The sequence below is a fragment of the Anolis carolinensis genome, chromosome 3 (genome assembly GCF_035594765.1).
Source record: "Anolis carolinensis isolate JA03-04 chromosome 3, rAnoCar3.1.pri, whole genome shotgun sequence".
Taxonomy (NCBI): domain Eukaryota; kingdom Metazoa; phylum Chordata; class Lepidosauria; order Squamata; family Dactyloidae; genus Anolis; species Anolis carolinensis.
In genome coordinates this window covers 11892994-11915736 of record NC_085843.1, presented here as the reverse complement: position 1 = coordinate 11915736, position 22743 = coordinate 11892994, and the positions used below count along the sequence as shown (strand labels likewise).

The following is a 22743-nucleotide window of genomic DNA, read 5'->3' as shown; positions in this document are numbered from 1 at the left end:
TTTTGCACTTGGTGTGTCAAAATTTACCAAAAAAAAAAAACTAGCATGATTTGGGTGGTGTGTCACTTCGAGAAATAACAAAAATGTATAATTGTAATATATAACTGTATTTAATAAATCAAAACTATTTACTACCATTATTTCCATGTACAACAATCTATGGTACCTCTTGCAGTTTCCCACGCTGATTTCTCTCGGTTGTAGTTTCAATGTAGTCATGAATAATGAATAATATAATAATAATATAATAGTGATAATATAATAATATACTACAATATATATATATATATATATATATATATATATATATATACACACATACACACATACACACACACACACACACACACACACACACACACATATGTATATGTAATGTGCATAATTCCCATGGAGTAAACAACAAAACCACTGGACCAAATCACACCAAATTTGGCCACAAAAGTCATTAGTCATCCAATCAATCTGCATGTGGCAGCATGTCAGCAAAAATGGCTAGGCGTGTCAGTGCTGACACGCGTGTCATAGGTTGGCCATCACTGTCCTTGTCCAACACACTTACCACACTGATTGACTTGCATTAGTGAAGAATTCTGCCGGCATAGCTGTTCTGAAATCATTGTACAGGGCCCCCTGGTAGCACAGTGTGTTAAATCGCTGAGCTGCTGAACTTGTGGACCAAAAGGTCCCAGATTCAAATCCCAGAAGCAGAATGAGCGCCCGTTGTTAGCCCCAGCTCCTGCCAACCTAGCAGTTCGAAAACATGGCAATGTGAGTAGATCAGTAGATCAATAGGTACTACTCCAGCGGGAAGGCAACGGCGCTCCATGCAGTCATGCCGGCCACATGACCTGGAGATGTCTATGGACAACGCCGGCTATTCGGCTTAGAAATGGAGATGAGCACCAACCCCCAGAATCAGTCACGACTGGACTTAACGTCAGGGGAAACCTTTACCTTTTATCATTGTACAACCAATTGCACACCAGACACTATGCTGAATTCACACCCTGAAATGAAACCAGACAACAAAACTGGAGATAAGGGGCCATTTTATTTGACCTTTTTGATTACTGTATCTTCTGCAATACCCAACAAACTGAGTTACTCTGTCAGGTAAAAGAATCTACAAACAATGAACTCTTTGTGACTACCGACTAGACATTTGGTGGAAACGTTCTTCGGCCAGGTGTCACTTCCATTTATCTCCTCCAAAGACCATCCTTATACTACCATCAAGATTCTGAGGGCTACCCCAACTCTTTGGTTGGCCATCGGCCTTGAAAGCACTCACTCTCAAACCTCAGAGTTTTTAAAGAGTGATATACCCTCATTCTAGCTCTAACAGGAACTCACCATTTACAGCCTCCTGAACTCAAGAACTGAGAAAGACTTCTATGTCAGTCAACCCTTCACCCACAAAGGTGGGTGTCATGGTGCTTGCTAGGATATCATAAACCATGTATTTATCTGCCAGGAACACCTATTTAGATGTTCAACAATTAATACAAATCCCCATCCACCACTAAGAATAACAGTTTTAAACACTTTCTTGCTGTGTGCCTTTGTTGCTGTGTGCCTCCGATCCACGAGTACTCCAAACCAAGTTTATCATGATATTTCATGGGGCTGAAACTGTTACTCCCCCAAAGTCACCCATTGAGTTTTCATGGTCAAGTGAGGAAGTGAACCCTGGTCTTTAGTTATGATCCAGTGCTCAAACCAGTACTTAAACCAGTATTTAAACATAACCATTTAACCATTTTATTTAAACGCAACCTACTTTGAATGAGATTTTCCTGCTTCTTGGCAAGGGGTTGGACTAGATGGCCCACCAGGTCTCTTCCAATTCTGTGATTCTGTGACTTGCAGAACAGTTTACATCAACACAACCAGTCTTGGACAAACCTGAAGAGTGTATTAGAATCATAGAATCATAGAATCATAGAATAGTAAAGTTGGAAGAGACCTCATGGGCCATCCAGTCCAACCCCCTGCCAAGAAGCAGGAAATCGCATTACTTTTGTGAAACCTTTAAAAAAGTGCATCTCCTAGTATAGTGGCATTTGCATCAGCATAAAGTCACAAGAGGATTATGACATCTGAATTCTACAACCAGTCAGATAATAGAAGAAATGCAGATGTTTTCCTTATGCTTTTCCCCCCATTCCCTTACAGCAGTACTTTGTGAACTATTTTGGTACTGTGACTGCTTTCTATGAAAAATATAATGACAAGGAAACAAATATATTCAACATTGGCTAAAGAAAGCCAATATGATTCTAGGTTGCATCAATAGGAGTATAGTGTCTAGATCAAGTAGTCATATGACCTTATCACAAAGGCCAGGTGAAGCGTCCCGCTTCTCTGCCAGACATAGGAGGCGGGGGGTGAATCTGTCACCCCGTGTGCCAGTCCCTCACAGTGACGCTTTCCACATGGGAAGCATCACTCTCCAGCTGAGGACCCATGCTGGCTCCATTGGAACCAGGAAACCACAGGCAGACTCCTGTGTTGTGGGGAAAGTGTCTAAGGATGCTTCCACCCTGGTTGGTTGTGGGGCCTCTGCCGGAAGTCACATGGCATTGTGTGATGGCCAGTGTGGGGCTCCATCCCCAAGACAGGGTGGAAGAGTCCTAAGACATTAAAATTGCCCTGTCTGATGAGGCCTCTGGACCCATCATATTCTGCTTTGATCAGACCTCACTTGGTATACCATATCTCGTTCTGGGCACCACAATTCAAGAAGGAGATCAACAAACTGGAACATGTCCAGAGAAGTGCAACCAAAATGATCAAAGGTCTCGAAACCATGAATCCCACTAAGAAGTGGCCTAGGGAGCTGGGGATGTTTAGCTTGCAGAAGAGAAGGCAGGGAGGGGACATAAAAGCCATGTTTAAATATTTGAAAGGATATCATATTGAGAGAAACCAAATAAATAGGGGTATAGCATCTAGATCTAGGGAAGTCATGCTCCCCTCTATTCTGCCTTGGTCAGACCACACCTGGAATCACACTGTGTCCAATTCTGGGCACCACAGTTGAAGGGAGATGTTGACAAGCTGGAAAGCGTCCAGAGGAGGGCAACTAAAATGATCAAGGGTCTGGAGAACAAGCCCTATGAGGAGCGGCTTAAAGAACTGGGCGTGTTTAGCCTGCAGAAGAGAAGACTGAGAGGAGACATGATAGCCATGTACAAATACGTGAAGGGAAGTCCTAGGGAGGAGGGAGCAAGCTTGTTTTCTGCTGCCCTGCAGACTAGGACGTGGAACAATGGCTTCAAACTACAGGAAAGGAGATTCCACCTGAACATTAGGAAGAACTTCCTCATTGTGAGAGCTGTTCAGCAGTGGAACTCTCTGCCCCAGACTTTGGTAGAGGCTCCTTCTTTGGAGGCTTTTAAGCAGAGGCTGGATGGCTATTTGTCAGGGGTGCTTTGAATGCAATTTCCTGCTTTTTGGCAGGGGGTTGGACTGGATGGCCTATGAGGTCTCTTCCAAGTCTACTATTCTATGATTCTATGATTCTAACCAACAGTATTTTTTAAAAAATTAATATGTACGTGTGTTCTTGGAGGCAGCTCATATTTGTTTTCAACAACTGAAGAAGGCAGAAGCTGAAAAAATTAGAACAACACACACATGCGTATGTTTTATGTAGCTATTTATTAAATTACCTTTGTATGCATAGATACAGAATGGAGAAAAAGAAACTAAGTTTCTTAATCTAATACTAATCAAGGGCAGGACAAAAAGGTAGGATTCAGAAAAGTAGAATAAAATGGAGATAAATGTTTTTATAGCATAATCCCTCCTCTTGACAAATGATCTAAATGTCACCAAAAGATGGTTATTTCATTTTGCTTTTCAGGAAAATGCACACATACATTCATACTAATGATGTAAATGCTTTCCAAATGAAATTAGTGAGGAGACAGCTCTGTATTTCAATGTTCTAGTTAAATTGCAGCCTTAGGCTGGTCAAAATATTATCTCTTATTTGGAATGTTGGGACTCGTATGGTCAAGAAGTTCTTCCTAATGTTCAGGTGGAATCTCCATTCTTGTAATTGAACCCCATTGCTCTGAGTCCAAGTTTCCAGAGCAGCAGAAAACAACTCTGCTCAATCTTCCTTACGACATCCTTTCACATATTTATACATGGCTATCATGTGTCTGTTCAACCTTCTCTTCTACAGGCTAAACATACCCAGCTCTTTAAGACACTCCTCATAGGGCATGGTCTCCAGACCTTTGATAATTTTAGTTGCCCTTCTGTGGACACCTTCCAGCTTGTCAATATCTTTTTAAAATTGTGGTGCCCAGTTTTGGGCACAGTATTCCAGGTGAGTTTCCAACCAAAGCAGAATAGAGAGGCACCATGTCTTCCCTCGATATACACTATATTCCTTTTGATGCAGCTCCAAATCTCATTGGCTTTGTTAGTTGCTGCATCACACGGTTGCCTCATGTTCAACTTGTTGTCCACAAAGACTCCAAGATCTTTTTCATATGTATCTCTGTTGTCAAGCCAGGCATCACTCATTTGTTCACCTATCATACATGACCTCAAACTGAAAAGCCTGATGCATGTCTTTTCCACATGCAGAGATGTTTAAAATTCAAATGTGTGTCCATATGTCCATTTTCTAACCTTTGAAATGCAAAAGTGGTGCAGCACACCCTTTCTTCATGCTTCAGCGCCCGTTTAAGCTGCTTCTGAATGCACAGCTTGTGAATTACCATTGAAATGTAGTGTAGCAATGATTATTTAAACCACCAAAATAGAAGGAAAAATAAGTATGCTTCCTTTGGTGTCATGTTGTTTAACAAAGCTTAATTGGCAGAGCTAATTGCTTTGCTTGTGCCCCGGTGAAATACCCCCCCCCCCCAAACACCAATTACAGAGAAATTTCCTAGATAAACGTATCCTTCTGTTTCATTGCCACAATACCTATCTGTCTTTTTGGAAGAGAGGGTTGGTTTTGCTGCATTTTTTTCTAAGGGAGCTTCTAATGAAAATGTATTCCACGAGCCTGTGTTTCCCCTTAAAATATTTATGAATTTGTTGGCTAAATATTTAATGCCCCTAAGTATACGGAGTGATACGCAATGAGCAGGAATTTGACTATAATCGCGTCCAATCACTGAAATGGGCTCAGACCCCAGATGCTCTGTGCTGGCTCTGTGCTCTGCGAGTAAATGAGAGAAGTGTCCCATGACGATGGCTTCAGGCGCATAGGTCTAGTCCCCTCGGCATGCACTGACAAGATTAATTACAGACCTCTGAACCTGATGTGTTTCCTTAATATTCAACATCACTTTTATTTTCCTCATCCACGCTGAATTACGAGGTTTTCCTCGTGCATAATTCAAGAGATGTTCTCTCAGAGGGTGGTATGCTGTCTTTCAATAATAAAAAAATAAGACATAGTTAAAATGTGTGTGGGTTTCCAAAGCAGGGTCAATGAAGATGTGGAGAAGGCTATAGGTTTGTAGAGCTACTGCTTCCATGTTTCAGAAGAAAATGAAATAAAATTGACTCCCAAAAAACAGCAGGCAAGAAAGCAATGAGAAGTATCATGTTCGTATCATCCATATGAAGGCCAGAGTAGGTTAGTCTCAAATGTATTAGACCCAGGGAATCAATTGGATTCATCTACAGATCTAATCACTATTAAACAATTGATTCCATGAGTCTAACTCTATTACAGCCATTCCCCAAATTATGAACAAGATATGTTCTGTAGATTTGTTCTTAAGTTGAATTTGTTTATAAGTTGATTGTAAATTGGAACAGGTACATTTTTGAAGTATAATTGCAACCATCTATATCTATATATCTATATCTATCTATCTATCTATCTATCTATCTATCTATCTATCTATCTATCTATCTATCTATATGGGGGCACTTTGGACAGCGTAGGGAAGGGTTAAGACCCCTGTGGTGTTTGTTTTGCTGTCTGTGCCCCTGTTCAGAAGATTTCACATCATTTCTTGTGATAATTGGATTTTTAAAATGAAAAATGAAAAAATGAACACACAGATCCCATTTCAATTTGGAAGCTGAGCAGGGTCAGCTCTGGTTAGTGCTTGAATGGGAGATTACCAAAGAATACCAGATGATGTAGGCTATATTTCCAAGGAAATAACTCTAGTTGTGTTTTTATTTCTCTTGTCTAATGGGGACTTGAGCCGTATTCTCTAGAATTGTAGTCTAATACTCAAAGCAATGCATCATATTGAATCTTATATTTTGTCTATTTTTCCCATGTTCAATGTCTGATAGAACTGGCCGTGTCCAGTTTTCATCCCTTAACATTTAAATTCCATTCACTACAGAAAGCATCCAAATCAGTCTAGTCCTTTTGCTTAGACTGGAGTAAAGCTGAATTAATTGCAAATTCATATATATTAAGCATTATGAAATATTGCTAGGACATTATTGCTGAATCAAAAATGTTATCTGTAAAAAATATATATTTGTTTTTTGACCAGTTTTAAACATTGTAGAGACATATTTGGGATTTTAGAGTCTTCCCTGGCCTATTTAATTTTGGATTTCCAGTATTTTCTCAGCATTATCTCAGTTGAGTTTCATTTTGAAAGGGATCAACTTGAAATATAAATTCTTCTCCATGAAAGAAATCAAATCTCTTGTTTACCCAGTTTTCTTCGAGCATTTTTCAGAAAGAGTGAAAGAGAGGAGAGTGATGTCACTGAATCCTTTTTGATTTGTAATCCCTCCAGAAGGACCTGATGGTAGCAAATCTGGGAAATACATCAGCCAAGAAATTGATCATATATATACACCAAACTGTTTTGAAGGTGCACAATCTTCCATAGTTTTTGGTAAGAAAGCTTTCATTTCAGAAATGTTATTCTTCACTAAGAGTACATCGACACTATAGAATCAATGATACCACTTTAACTGTCATGGCTCAATCCTAGGGAATCTTGGGAGCTGAAGTTTTTCAAGATTGTTAACCTTCTCTGCCAAAGACTGCTTGTGCCTCTACAAACTACAACTTCCAGGGCTCTATAGCATTTTAGTTGACATGTTGTCAAACCTCATTAATTCTACAGTGCAGATGCATCCTAAGTTTCTTTTTGAAGGAAGCAATGTATAATTTTAGCAATTTTCACCCTGCTGAAAGTAAGTATTAGAAAACCACATCTCTTTGCATATTATAGAGGAAATTCCTACATGGTTTTGAAGAAGGTAGTATTTCTATGCAGATTTACTATTTTCTTTGCATATAAAGTGCTTTCCTTTATGGAAAATGCTATTTTCTATCCTTATAATTCACATGCAAATTTCATGCAAAACAAATCCCCAATTACAAAATTTACTGTATAGAAAGTAGCATTTCTCATGGATGAAAAAAATTTCTGTATAGATTTTTTTTCTGCACTAAAATACTGTTTTCTGGACAGAAAAAATGTTTTCTGCATAAAAAATGGGAAGTTTGGGCAGAACCTATTGAAACAGTTAGGATTCTCATCCATCCAGGATTCATTTGGTAAGAGTTTCTGAATACTTAAGAAACATGTCTTTCAACAAATACTCTTTCCATCCCTATTTCATTCCAGTCTAGTGTTCCTAATGGGTCCTCTGGTCAAGATCTTACATTTAAGATACAGAGCATAACTCAAATTATATGGCAGTTGTACAGTGCTTCTTCATTAGTTAATTGCAGTTGCACAGCCAGATTTGCATTGATGTGGAACTGCAAAGTGTGCATTTAATCAGTGCAAAACTTCAGAAAATATTCATATGCACTTCAATTGTCCACCTCATGTGTTAGGTTTATACAGCATTTTTCCGCAGAAAGATAAAATACATGCATACATTTAAAGACTACAGATGTCTTCAGCCAAACACACAGTAGTCACTAGGAGAAATGTGTACAAAAATGCCTAAATCAGGAGAAGCACACAAATAAGGGATATAAGAATTTCATTGTTGCATTCTTGCATGTGATACTGAATCATTGTCCCTCTATTTTTGGAAAAACAGCTATTTTTGTGTTGTGCAGTTTTTGCAAAGTATTCACACACAGCCCTCCCTCTAAAAGATGGGATTTTATACAAAAATGTAAAGATTGTAAACAAAATACACACTTTTGCACAAAACCCCTCATTTTTTTCTGTGCAAAATTGGTGTTTTGTTCTTTCACAAAGACAGCTATATTGCCCCAAACCGCATATGCATCAATTTTGCATTAGAAATATGAAAGCTTTTCACACAAAAAATATTGTTTCCAGAAACACAGGTTGGTCTCTTGTACAAAATTGCTACTGTTTGTTTGTTTGTGTGGGGTGGGAAGGGGGGGAGAGCACCAATTTTACACATATGCAAAACACACTATGTTCTGTGTGACTATCTGTGACTATCCATGCAAGAAGAAAAATAACAACGCTAGGATCATAGGTTGGAAATGACATCAAGGCACAAACAAAAACAACAAGAGCTTAGGGAAAATAGAATGAATTAGAGGTACAGATGTAAAAATTGTAATTCTCAATTATGATAGACCTCTGCTTGGCTGACCCAAATGCCTTCCTATTTTCCTATATTCCTATATTTTCTTTATGTCACTTTTGGAAGTCTTGTTCTTTTCCTTGTTTTTTCTATTCCTATTGTCAATAGCCATGTCAACTCTAAAAAAAGATCCTTCTCCTCCTTCTTTTACAATGGTTGTAATATTTTCAAAGATTATTTCCATCCTTGTTCATGACATCATAATGTAATGGGAATGGGAAAGCAATGAAAAATGTGATTAAATATTTAATTTGATGTCATGAATCAGTATGATGTCCCAAAACAAACTCAGAATGTGAATAAAGGAAGAAATGATTGCCTTCATTTTGATTTTGGGTCATGAGGTCATAGTGATTCATGACATGATAATACACCAATGGGGAAGACTCATTATATTGGAAAAGCAAGGGGATTTGATACTAACTAACATTTATACATGCTTTTCTTGATGCAATTTGCTGGTATCAGTGTTTCTTTTGCAAGGAAAGGTAACCAGGAAGACTGGAGATTTGTTTTGTGAAATAGGTTGCTTAAAGTCTTTGAGTGTTGAGAAATATGACAAGAAGAACTTTGGACTGACATTATTTTTACTTTGGGACTTGTTTACATATTCTTATATAGTTGTTTTGCATGCAAAAGTAGCATTTTCTATGCTGGAAACAGTATTTTCTGTGCATAACAGCCGTGTACAAATTTTTTGTAGAACAAGTCCCAAATTGTAAAGTGTTTTAAAATTGGAATTTTCAAAGATTTTCTGCAGAAGAAAGAAAATTGCAAAAATTACCATTGCTTACTTCCACAAAAAAAGAAAAAGAATTGCATTTTTACTCTTGAATCAGTATGACATCAAGCTGCAAGGTCAGAATGAAGAGAAGAATTTCTTTCTTCCTCCTCGTCCAAAACCTGAATCTTAACTTTGTAGTGATTTGTAACATCATCATGAATACATTTTTCTGTCTTGCTAAAACTGAAATGAGGGAAATTTTGCTGGGGCCTTTTTATCCCCCCCTCCCCCCCCCCCCACACACATTTTGGCTCATGACTATATAGGAAAGAGAACAACTGTTTCCTTGCAGACCTTGGGACTCCAGTAAAGAAAGAAAAATGGCTTCGTCTTCTTAAACTTTTCCAATAAAATCAATGCCAAAGCATCCTTTGACTTCCACTGCAGCAGGAGAAAACTCAAAGCAGTGTAACTACTCTTTGCAGCTCATAATCAAAGGGGATTAGTTTCCACAGAGAAATTTGTTGAAAGGCTTATTAGAAAAAGTCTTTGGGGATCAGTTTACATTACCAGGGGAGTTGGAGATAATGGAACATCCAGTCACTTCCAATTTGTATTGAATTTTTGTGACACAAGTTTTAGCAAGGCTTCATGCTCTTTGTGCCCCAAGACAAACAATTTAAAGTGAGCTTTGGCTTCGACATTTGTTTCCAGACTGAATTGCTTTAGAGTCTTCCCCCATCTCTGATAGTGAATCTGTTGTTATTGAGCTGATGAGATAGGAAAAGAGATATATTATCTAATGGCACCCCAAAGCAACGTTCTTTCTCTTGAGGATACCTGAAGAAATGGAACGGTTCTGCTGAATGTTCCTGGAAAGATAGCTCAGTGAGTGTAGCAATAAAACAATGGAGCAGGAGGAGAAGAATCACATTTTTCTAGTCATCTTCCAGATGGCATTGTTTGTGTGGTTATTTGGACAGATTCCCTTACATTTAACATATCACATGTCAAGTTGCTAATGTTGTGTGCATCCAAGTCATTTCGGATTTAGGTGACCTTATCACAGGTTCTGGGGCTGAAAGGAAGTGATTCACTCAGGGTCACCCAGTGGGTTTCGATGGCAGAGGGGGAAATCAAATCCTTGTCTCCAGAGTTATAGTCCCATGCTCAAAACACATGATTTTGAAATCTTTGTTTATTATTATTATTATTATTATTATTATTATTATTATTATTATTATTATTATCTCACCTCTCTTCATGAATGATCATATTAACTTGCTTTTCCGCATTGGATATGGAGCCAAGTTCAATGATCCTATTTTAAGAGGAAGGCAGGAATTAATTGCCAAATAAATAAATAAGTATTCCAGTTATTTTTACCTTTTTCACAAAACCAGGCCTCCAGGCAGTTTACAAATTGAAATTAATATAATAAAGTTAAAATATACAAGAATATTAAAATGGAATTAAAAATATTTAAAACAATTTTAAAATGCCATTATTATTTTTTAAAGCAATACAATGAAGACTACGTAGTATATCCTTAAAAACCTTTAGGTCTTGAAAAGGTCTTTGGGTGCACCTGCACTGAAAAAATTAATGCAGTTTGTTGCCACTTGAAATGCCATGGCTTAATGCTATTCTTCAGCACAGAAGCCTAAAGTCACAATTAAAAAGTTTTATTGAACAAACATAAATGATAGTTTATATTGATAACCAACTATGAAAAAATGAGACTAGACACAAACAATTGGATTAAGTAACCTATTTTAAATGTTCTGAACCTGTGGGATGGAAACCACATGATGTGGGTCCAGCAGTGGTCAGGTGTCACCTATGAACCACTTCTTCAGTCTATCCTGCAATCCTGTGCTATGGGTTGTTCACCCAAGCCAGCCAACTCAGAGCCCTTCCTTCCAAGTTTGATGGCTTTATAAGAGAGATCAAATCCCTAGGTCAGCTCCGAAGTAGACTCTTAATACACCCTAGGTCCTAGAACCTGAAAAGACCATTCTAGAGACTCACCTTTCACCAAAAGTATATCATACAGTACACCAAATTCTTATATTTTCTATAAGGACAGCCTATTGACTGACACCATCCTAAGCCTATTTTCCTGCATCCACAGATACAATAAGAGGAAGGCAAAAAAAGGTAAAAGGAAGAAAATTCCTACCTGACTCTGGAGTGACCAGGAAATCTCAAACTAATTGACGGTGGGAGGATGGGTCACCAAGTGAAGATCAAAAGAGTGTTTGTGCGGGGGGTGAGTTGGTTTTAAATCACCTCTGGCTCAGTCCCCCGTTGTAAGCAGCATCTTGGCACCCAGCACCAATTGCAATGAATTCTGGACTCTGATCAGGGAGGCCATCAAATTGTATCCTTTTCTTCAGCATTGTTCACTGCAAAGATGCACATAATAGCTGTATTGGGAAAGAGTAAATATTATCATACAGTTTTACAAATAGTAAAGAACACCTGAAAAATATGAACAAATAGCTAATAGAATGCAGTTACATTTGGCTGTAGAGATGAGCAAACTTTCAAGGCTTTAATAACTCATGTTCTGATGTCACATGGCACGCAAATGTGGGGGAGCCAGGAAAGAATCCCAAAGGCTGCAACCTTTCAGATCATTGGCTGCCTCTCTGGCATTCATAGTATTGAACAAAGTTGGGTGAAAGGCAACAAATGATCCAAGAAGGGCAGCGGGTTAAACTTCTGAGCTGCTGAACTTGCTGACCAAAAGATCAGCAGTTTGAATCCAGGAAGTGGGGTGAGTTCCTGCTGTTGGCCCTAGCTTCTGCCAACCTAGCACTTCAAAAACATGCAAATGTGAGTAGATCAATAGGTACTGTTCCAGTGGGAAGAGAACAGGGATCCATGCAGTCATGCCGGCCACAAGACCTTGGATGCATCTTCGGACAACACCGGCTCTTCAGCTTAGAAATGGAGATGAGCAACATACCCCAGTCGGACATGACTAGACTTAATCTCTTAACCTTTACTTTACAGACTTCCAGATCCTCCACTGCTGAAGGTAGTATTTAAGCTGGCTAAGATGGTTACCAGAGTGTTTTGTCTGTGCTTTGCCATCAGATATGGAGTCACCAGAATTTGGGCTCATGTAGATAACTCTGCCCAACCAAAAAAAAAAAATCTTATTGTCTTGAGATTATTTGGGGTACTGATTTAACAACAACAATAACAACAACAACAACAACAACAACAACAACAACAACAACTTTATTTTTATACCCTGTCTCCATGTCCCCGCAGAGACTTGGGGCGTCTAACATGGGGCCAAGCCCAGTTTAAAAAACTGGAAAGACCACACCAGCTCTAGTTTCTTATATGGTTATCATGATTTTCTGTGGGTGAGCGGACAAAGACTACTATGTGGCATATGTTCTATATCTCAAAAACTAGAACTGATAGGGGTAAAGTGGTAGAACTTTTGGAATCAGCAGTTCAAATAAACCCAGAAACAGATCTAACATTTGAGGCATCAAAATGTGTGTTGGCCAGTTCTTGTGTTAGGTGATCTCTACATCAAACCGGACAGTGAAGTGTCTTGTTATTTTTGTCTTAGTCTGCCACTTAATTTAAATGTACTCTGAATTATAGTGGCTGTTTTAACTATAATGGTGACATTTCTCAAGGGAAGCTTATCTTTTGTACCTTTGCTGGCAGAACTGGTTATTTATTTTGGAAGAACAGAAACAGACCAGCACATCTCAATGCTTTCATAATTTATTTTTCTACTATTGCCAAAACTCTCCAGACATTCATTAGGACTAAATACTACTTTTCTAGGTGATCCATTATTCTGTCATTTTGAAAAATCACAGATTAAATAAGGGCTAGGCTTGCTTAGCTACTACTCACATGCTCATGTTACAACATCAGATTTCACTGAGCACCCCTTCTCATCAGGTATCTCACCAATCTCCATCACAGCCTTTCTGCTCTGAAATGTACAACCTCATTTTTCTTCATTTGTATATTCATGATTTGAAATGCAATCTTGTAAACTCTTGAGAACATTTGTGAATACCATTTAGCTATTAGCATTCATAGTTACATTTACAGATGTAAAAAATAACTTTATTTGGCTACTGCTTAATAGGCTATAAACGCTCCAGATAGAGAAATGTATGCTGGATTTGTTAGTTATAATATTAGCATAAATTATACTGGAGAAAACACATAACTATAGAGAAAAGCAACTAGAAGCTCACCAAACCTTGAATTTCATGTAAGACGAGATCATTATGAGCCCTGCTGACTGGTATCTTCCATAAGAAGTAGGTTGATGTATCTCCTATGGGTTTTGAAAGGAACCTTGGACAGTTCTTCTAAAGTTAGTACTAAAATCCAGAATGGAGTCACCATCACACTGACAGAGAAACCAGCAGACATTCTCCTTCATATTTTAAATTTTATGGTAGCAAATAGAGTTGTGCAATCTGGGTAAATCTTGATCTGTTTCATGTCCCAGCTTTCGGTGGGGGCCCTGATCCATTTTTTGGAAGCCTCCTGAATTTGGGAGATATCTCTTTTCACTCTGGGATGCAGAAAGATCCATTTTCTATCGGCCCATTATGGAGGGGGGCTTCCCAGGCTCCCCTTCCCATCATTTTAGGCATTTAAGATGTTTCTACTCTAGAGGAGAGTCGCTGCAGGCAGATGATCCACTTTTTCTCCCAGGCCTGCATGCCACATGCACTTTCCAAGGCATTTTAAGGAGGCTTCCAAATTCCAGGAAAGGAAGAGCAATGACCTCCTGGAGCTCCTTATCTAGGGTTCCTTTAAAAAATCCCTCTTTTTTCTGGCACACTGCAATCTCCTTTATGCTTTGGGTTCAATGCTTCCTTATAACTGTTTCTAAGTTTCTACTCTAGAGGAGAGGTAACTGGTAGTAGTTTTCAGGGAATGAGGGTTTTCTTTTTGTTTGCTGGGGGATTAATAACAAAGATTAAATTGTGATGCCAAAAAGCAGCGGAGCTGTCTGAAGCATCTGGAGAGATCATGACTGCAAAAAGTATCTGAAGGTCATATGCAGCCCATCTCCTCCAACATTTCACAGATGAAAACCAAGACATATATGCCTAAGGAACATCAGAGTGTACTCACATTGGCAAAAGGTTATCGATGAAAAAGGACAGACAATCTAAGAAAGGTTGCAACAGTTTCCTTTTGCCTAAGTCTTCTGAGTAAGGCAAGCTTCTGCTCCCTCCTCTCACTTCTCCAGAGTTAATTAAATTCAAATTGCTTTTGCATTTTGAACTCAGTTTTCAGGAACTGAAGTCAGATGAGGACAAAGTGGCAGGAGAGAAGAAGAGGGAAACTGGGACATTTTAAAAAGACTGAGAAATTAGAGAACTGATCAGGACTATCCCTGGCAAATTTATATAGTTGAAAAGTATGACTGTCCCAGGGCTATGCTTTCTCCATCCCTGATTTAGACCATAAAGCATAGAGATTGGGAGGGAATATTGATTCACATATATCTAGTTAGCCATTTAAATTTTATGGCATCCAAGATATAGGACCTATATGAAAGTTTAAAAAATGAATTAAAAATGCTATTTTGTGCTATAGCCAGATGTTGACCATAAAATCACACTGGAGGACCAAGGGATTCCTGAAAGTTGTTCTTTCTATAATCTACCTCCAGAAGAGTGACCCCAGAGCAGGCCTGCACAACCTGCGGCCCTCCAGGTGTTTTGGTCTCCAACCCCCAGAAGCCCTAGCCAGCTTGTCCAATGGCCAGGAATTCTGGAAGTTGGAGGCCAAAACAGCTGGAGGGCTGCAGGCTGTGCAGGGCTGCCCTAGAGTCATACTGGAGAAACTAGAGAGTCCTAGAGAGAACATTTTAATCAAACCAATGAATAATAAAATATGATAAAGTCAAAACTGCATATGGAGAGGGCCAACTGCATATCTCAGTTTGTATAACATTTAAAAATAACTTGCCCTTTGGTTCCTGTTCCGCTCCCCATCTTGTATTGAACCACATGCCACCCACTGAAGAAGTCACATCAACAAAGAGTTCTTCAAAACAGCCATTAAGTCAGAGAAGACATTTCACAAGGCATTTGCCCAGAAAATATGCAGAGCAGATACACCATTATCAAATTAATATGAAAATAAGAACCATTTTAATGCTATGACGGGTTTGACACTGTGCCTTTATTTAGCTTTCTTCTTCGTCTTTGCTTCCCAAATGGGTTTTGAAAGGGGACATATTTAATTACATGGGTGCATCAAGTAATTATTTCAGAAAAAGGAAAGTGGACGAAGACAACACATTAGCATGCAAAATTGGAATGGCAATTAGGCAGCGCTGTAAACAGTGGTCTTTTGGCATGATGTGAGATCTTCAATAGATTTTTCTGTCTCTCTCTCTTCATTCTCCCACCAGCACTAGCACCAAGCCTCCACTTTCCTAGAGCTGCTTTCAAATACTCCTCCCTCAGGAACTGTAAATGGCTCATTCATGCTACTGTAGTAGAGCCAATTAAATTAATTTGCTGGAAATAACCACTCTCTTGCCTTTCTGCATTGCTAGATTAGGCTTTCTATTTTTCTAGGCCACACTGCACAGTAGAATATAAACATCAAGGGTAACACACTAAGGGAACTCTTGCAGCCAGAACCAGAAGCATCTGATGCCGGTACCACTGTGGCAGTTTGTCTAAGGAGGACATAACTCATCTGCCACACAAGAACATATGGCCAAGCAGTAGCATTGCCACTAACATCTCAGCAGGGTCCCTATAAGAGGTCAAAAGGGTTTCTCTTGGCAGGAAAAGTTGCTGTGTACTGCAGTTTGGTTTCTCAGTCTTAGGATTTTGTCCCTTAGCAGACTGGGATGCTTGTGGGCTTCCTAGGGACATCTGTGGATTCTGATGAAGATATTTTACTGCCTGAGAAAGATAAGATAGCACCCCACTTTCATTCCATATTGAAAACCTAAATGAAATTTGATTTCAACCTTTGCCATGGGATAGCATCTTCCATTGCACTTCTCTCTCTCCTCCCCTCTCCTTTGCCACCATTCTGCCACCTCATATCTGCCACTTAAACTGGCCAATGTCTCCTGCCAAATGATAGACAACTGATTGGCTACTAGGCTTGTGCATTTATATTAAATCGCTATCCATTTCTGTTTGTTTAATTCGTAAGGCCTCTTTTTTCATTTTTGAGTGCCTTCCAAAAAGGGCCACCTTTCTGAATTGGAGTTTTTGTTTCGCATCCAAAAATAGGAATATTTTTGATTCATTGGCCACTATGGGCAGGCTCCCCCAGGCTCCCCTTCTCCTCCGTGTTGGGACTAGAAGAGTGAAAATCACCACACATGAAGGGCACATCTACCACTCTTAGCCCACCAAGTTTTATAACGTTTGGTCTTCCCCCAATTTTTAGGGATTTTTTTCTTTCTATAAATAAAATTGCGTTAAAAACATTCCCTCTTTTCCCCCACTGGCCCTGCCCTCTAACTTAGAATCATAGAATCATAGAATAGTAGAGTTGGAAGAGACCTCATGGGCCATCTAGTCCAACCCCCCCGCTAAGAAGCAGGAAATCGCATTCAAAGCATCCCTGACAGATGGCCATCCAGCCTCTGCTTAAATGCCTCCAAGGAAGGAGCCTCCACCACAGTCCGGGGGAGAGAGTTCCACTGCCGAACAGCCCTCACAGTGAGGAAGTTCTTCCTGATGTTCAGGTGGAATCTCCTTTCCTGTAGTTTAAAGCCATTGTTCCACGTACTAGTCTCCGGGGCAGCAGAAAACAAGCTTGCTCCCTCCTCCCTATGACTTCCCCTCACATATTTGTACATGGCTATCATGTCTCCTCTCAGCCTTCTCTTCTGCAGGCTAAACATGCCCAGCTCTTTAAGCCGCTCCTCATAGGGCTTGTTCTCCAGACCCTTGATCATTTTAGTTGCCCTCCTCTGGATGCATTCCAGCTTATCAACATCTCCCTTCAACTGCGGTGCCCAAAATTGGACACAGTGTGATTCCAGGTGTGGTCTGACCAAGGCAGAATAGAGGGGGAGCAGGACTTCCCTGGATCTAGACGCTATTCTCCTATTGATGCAGGCCAGAATCCCGTTGGCTTTTTTAGCTGCCACATCACATTGTTGGCTCATGTTTAACTTGTTGTCCACGAGGACTCAAAGGTTTTTTTCACACACACTGCTTTTTCGCACATACTTCTTCAGGAACAGGAGCAGGAGGGAGGCAGGCAGGGCACCATTCCTTCCTGCTAAACTGTGCTCATGAAAAACAGGCAAGGAAATGGTACCAGACCCTTCCTTCTTTCATTTTGAGCTAATTTTAATTCCTGTTTTGTGTTACCATCTCAAACAAAAGACATGAAAGAATTATTACTGCATATGCATGTATTTGACTAAGTTTCTGTAGGATCGCCACTTGTGTCTGTGTTAAGGGGAAAACACCTGGTCAATCACAATTCATAGTTGGGTAATTAGAACAATCAAGGATAACAAGCTTGAACCACTCCCTGAATGGGGTCTAACTTGGGGAATGTTTGTAATGCTTTTTGGACTTACTCAATCACGTGCTTCAGAACTTATTCGGAGTAAGTTCCTGGCTGAGAGCCTACTATGCTTGTCTCCTTGCACCATTGAAGAAGAAATCTCCAAAGAAGATGCATGAATTTAATGCAAAGAACTTTATGTGAGTTTTTTTGCTCCAGATGGACTGAGTTATTTTGAAGCTGGAAGTTTTGTGTTTTTGAAGCTGCTTGTTTAATTTTCTCCTTGACTCTACTACTTAAAAGTAAACTTTGATTTTTCCATTTTCTTGGCTTGTATTTGCTCATTGTGGATGCACAAAAGGGCTGGATAAGTCTGGACAGGACTGCATGCAGTTTGTTTTTTCACAAACCCATAACAAGAATGAACGAAACAGAGTACTGCGCACACCTCTATTGGCTACTATACACAGTAGAATGCAAAAGTACTTGGATCACAGTCCTTATCCATAAGATTTCTTGTTTTGATAAAATGAGCAAGATTTTTGTACAGGCAAAATATGAAGATGCCTGTGTAACAGTTTGTGCTGTTGCCTTTCATGGGCAATTTGAAATGCAGAAACCATTTGATTTCCCTATATCCTCAACAAGCAGCTTCTTTCTCCACATTCCTCCATCATCTCTCAGAAAACAAATCTTCTTTTCAGATTCCTGATGGAATAAAGCCTCACAGATGACTAGATCTATAATCTATAATGAAGAGTTATTTTTTCCTCCTGTGAAAATGAAGAAAATCCAACAAACAGACAATGGAAATAGCTCTGTGTGCATTGTAATGAAATAGTTATTTGACTCCTGAATCTAACAAAAGGAAAATTTGAAAATGATGAAGTGTAATCAGACAAGAAAACAAACACAAAAAAAAAACAAAAAACCAGAATGCCAAGAAAGGTGAAAGTGACAATGTGGAAAACTTCTGAGTTTCTGATCGGGTGGGCAAATAACTGGAAATTATTTTGTTGTTTCTTAGAAGGAAAGTTCCAAATGAAATGTGAACTATTGTTTTATACAAAATAAATATATGCATTCTTTTCTGTAAACAACTGTTTATGGATAGTTTTAAAATAGTTTCAGTACCTTGGATAGCTCCTTTAATGTGATCCAAAACTCAAAGGAGCTTCATCACCACACTTATAAGAGAGTTGACCCTTTGCATCCATGGACATTGTATTCACAGATTCAACTATCCCCATCTTGAAAACATTTTAAATATTCCAAAAAGCAAACTTTGATTTTTCCATTTTATCTAAGGATACTAGAGCCCCCAGTGGTGGAGCAGGTTAAATCGCTGAGCTGCTGAACTTGCTGACCATAAGGTTGGTGGTTCAAATCCAGGGAGTGGGGTGAGCTCCTGTTGTTAGCCCCAGCTTCTGCCAACCTAGCAGTTTGAAAGCATGCAAATGTGAGTAGATCAATAGGAACCGCTTCAGCAGGAAGGTAATGGCGTTCCATGCAGTCACAGCTCCCATTAGCTCTTATAATGATGTCTAATGATGAGGAATGCAGGAGTTGTAGTCTAGCATCTGGAGACCCACATAAAATGACATGGCAGCCTGGATTTGCCCCGCAGGCCTTGAATTTGATACATTTTGATATTCATGGGGGGGAGATATCAAACCCAACAGATGCTATGGATTCATAGTATTATACAATGGTCAATTGCAACAATAAGGAAGGATTTAGGAGATGGCTTCAATAGAAGATGGGTTATCAGATTTGGAGCCAGAGGTGCTAAAGAGCTATAGAGCTGTGGTTCAAGGATGTATGCACACAGCTCTCTAGAGAAAAAATCAAAGTACAGTAGAGTCTCACTTACCCAAGCTAAATGGGCCGGCAGAACCTTGGATAAGCAAATATCTTGGATAATAAGGAGGGATTAAGGAAAAGCTTATTAAACATCAAATTAGGTTATGATTTTACAAATTAAGCATGAAAACATCATGTTATACAACAAATTTGACAAAAAAAGTAGTTCAATACGCAGTAATGTTATGTTGTAATTACTGTATTTATGAATTTAGCACCAAAATATCATGATATATTGAGAACATTGACTACAAAAATGCCTTGGATAATCCAGAACCTTGGATAAGCGAGTCTTGGATAAGTGAGATTCTACTGTATCTCTAAATCCTACAAATCATTGGATTCCATGGGATGATTCTATGATAATTAAAGTGGTATCAAATTGTTGTAACTGAACAGAGTGGATTCCCCCTGAAACACAGCACCAAATTTCTTTAGCAGGGAATCTTATAAACTACTTTTCCAGCCTTGTTGTACAGCATCTTACTTAAATGTTAAAAGAGTAGGTTATTTTTAATGACCAAATGATTTGTTGCAGTTTGGATACATGTGTAATTATTATTAACCCAAATGCATTAAACTTTAGTTATGGATATTATCTTAATTTAACTCATTCTGAGTGAGAAAACTTCTCTGAATGAAATCCCTATAGCTATATCTAACAATGTATGTAACTGTTTTGCATTTTATATCTTTTTCAGAAAATGTTATACTGTGGGCTCTTAGTATCTGCTGGGCTTTGGTTCAAGGAAAGTTTCATCTTTGGAAATTTTAAAAAATATTTTCAAGTCATGGATGGTTGAATCCACAAGTGCAGAATTCATATGTACAAATGACCCACTGTATGTGTTTTTTTATTATTTTTACAAACACTCTTGAGTTGGGTAAAACACCCAACCATATCCCAAAATCTTGAGCATCAGTTGTAGATTTCTGTGGGGTATATGCTGTTTTGTATTAACTCTTCTCATGTTTTATTCTTTGTTTGGCAAAACAAAATATCCTAAATTGTGAAAAAAAGCATAGCAGTTGGCTTATGTCAAGGTAGCTTCTCTGCACCCTTTCTCAACAAAACATTGATAAAATTCTTACCATCTCAAGTTGTAACTTAACTGAATTGGGAAAGAGTCAAGGGGCCAAACATTTCTGAGTGCATCCTTGTCCATGAAAGCTGCTGTTCAGGGCAAGGAATCCTGGAGAGAGCTTTCTGCATCCAAATTACTGAATGCCAATGGATAGAAAGAATTTGCATGATTAAAGTATATTCATTGTGAGATTATGCAAGAACCGCGGCTCACTTAATTATTAATCACTGTACAAAGGCGAGCTATGAATTACATTGGGATCATTTTGCAAACATTATCACAATTGTGTCCTTTTGGACTTTTAATTGCCTGGGCCATTGTTTGTAAAATGCTCAATAAATTACCAGAAAGCCATCAAGAGAGAGAAAGATAATGCAACTGTCTATCAAGGTCCTCTATAGTATTCCTAGTTTGTTTCTTTTATTGAAGAGCCAGTGCTTTCTATGCTGGCAGGATTGCAAACACTCACTCTGAATGAAGAAAGCTAGTTTGGTACAATTTTCATTCCTTTTCCACAATGACATCCTCAAAGACATCAAGACAATGATGGAAAATAAGCAAACAAGAGCAAACATGCAGGATGGTCCTGGATTGTCTGCGTGGTGTGAAATAAAAAGTCACAGTTCTGTTCAGCATTCATATCCACCACTATTTCACAGAATAGTCCTTGTAATACACCTCATGCATTTCTCTGCCTCTTTCTCATTCTCATTTTCTCTCTCTATCTCTTTCTATCTATATTCAGACACAGGTATCCGCGGGTTCTTCATTCATAGATTCTACCATCCAGAGCTTGAAAACATTCAGGAAAAAAAATCCAAAAATTGATTTTGACACATGCCAAGTACTATGCAGATATATACCTGCTGTAGCCTCACACAATTTCACAAATCCTTAGGCTCATTTGAGTTGGTCCCTGTTTGTATAGTGGATACTATTTTCCCATGCCATTGTATGCAATAGGAACTGATAATCCATGGTGTTTGATATTCACAGAAGTCATTGGAACCAAGCCCCAGCTGATACCATGGGCCTTTTTTTCATGTCAGGAGTGACTTGAGAAACTGCAAGTCGCTTCTGGTGTGAGAGAATTGCCCAGGGGACACCCAGATGTTTTTACCATCCTTGTGGGAAGCCTCTCTCATGTCCCCGCATGGAGCTGGAGCTGATAGAGGGAGCTCATCCGCGTTCTCCCCAGGTTGGATTCGAACCTGGCAGCCTTCAGGTCAGCAACCCAACTTTCAAGTCACAAGGCTTTAACCCACTAGGCCACCAGGGGCTCCTACTGTGGACCTGCTGTATATGCACATATATTGCAAAAAGCACTCTTAGAGGCAATATCTTATTTTTGAATTGCTTAGGTCTTTTCCTTATTTTCCATATATTTTAATGTACTCTGTACACTTAATGGAGCTCCAGTACTTTTCTGTAAAGTAGAAGTGGAAAGGATAGTTGAAACTATTTGAAAAATAAATGTAAACGCCATGGGGTTGATCCAGAATTTCAGCAAAACTCCTGAGCATCCCCTGACTTCTCCCAATGTGAAGGCCCGGGGGCCACATGCGGCCCTCCAAGGTCACTTTTCCGGCCCCTGTCCTCGGTTTTCGACTTAGGCTCGCCCTAAGTCTGAAATGACTTGAAGGCACACAACAACAACAACAACATTAACAACAACAACCATCCTAAGTAACTTGACTATCTCATCAGCAAGAAGCAGGCCCATGCTTCCCATTGAAATCCTGGTAGGTTTATGTGGGTTAAAATTGTTCTTATTTTTAAATGTTGTATTGTTCTTTCGTGTTGTGCATTGCAGATGGTAAACGGAAGCTCTTATGTGTGCCCATGAGCCCAGAGTCACCCTGCAGAACAATGACGCACCACTCAGATTTGCAGAACAAATAATACAAGGACTTTACTAGTTCCAAGAGATCCAAAGAACAATGGTATTCACAATGGTCCCTCTGATTGTTTACAAAAACCCAGCAGTCACAAACAGTCCGTTTTCAGTCC

At 39.2% G+C, this 22743-nt stretch overlaps 1 protein-coding gene and 1 long non-coding RNA gene across 3 annotated transcripts in view; one reads left to right on the top strand and one right to left on the bottom strand.

The window, feature by feature from the left end:
- Positions 1 to 22743, top strand: part of tenm4 (teneurin transmembrane protein 4) — a 1874213-nt gene that overhangs the window by 307689 nt on the left and 1543781 nt on the right. The gene's annotated exons all lie outside the window — the stretch shown is intronic.
- The window catches only part of LOC107982694 (uncharacterized), a 30227-nt gene continuing 17517 nt past the window's right edge, over positions 10034 to 22743 (bottom strand). The window contains exons 4-5 of the long non-coding RNA XR_010004026.1: positions 11454 to 11700; positions 10034 to 10592 (exon numbers count right to left, since the gene is read on the bottom strand). This is a non-coding gene — a long non-coding RNA (uncharacterized LOC107982694). The remainder of the gene's footprint in view (positions 10593 to 11453; positions 11701 to 22743) is intronic.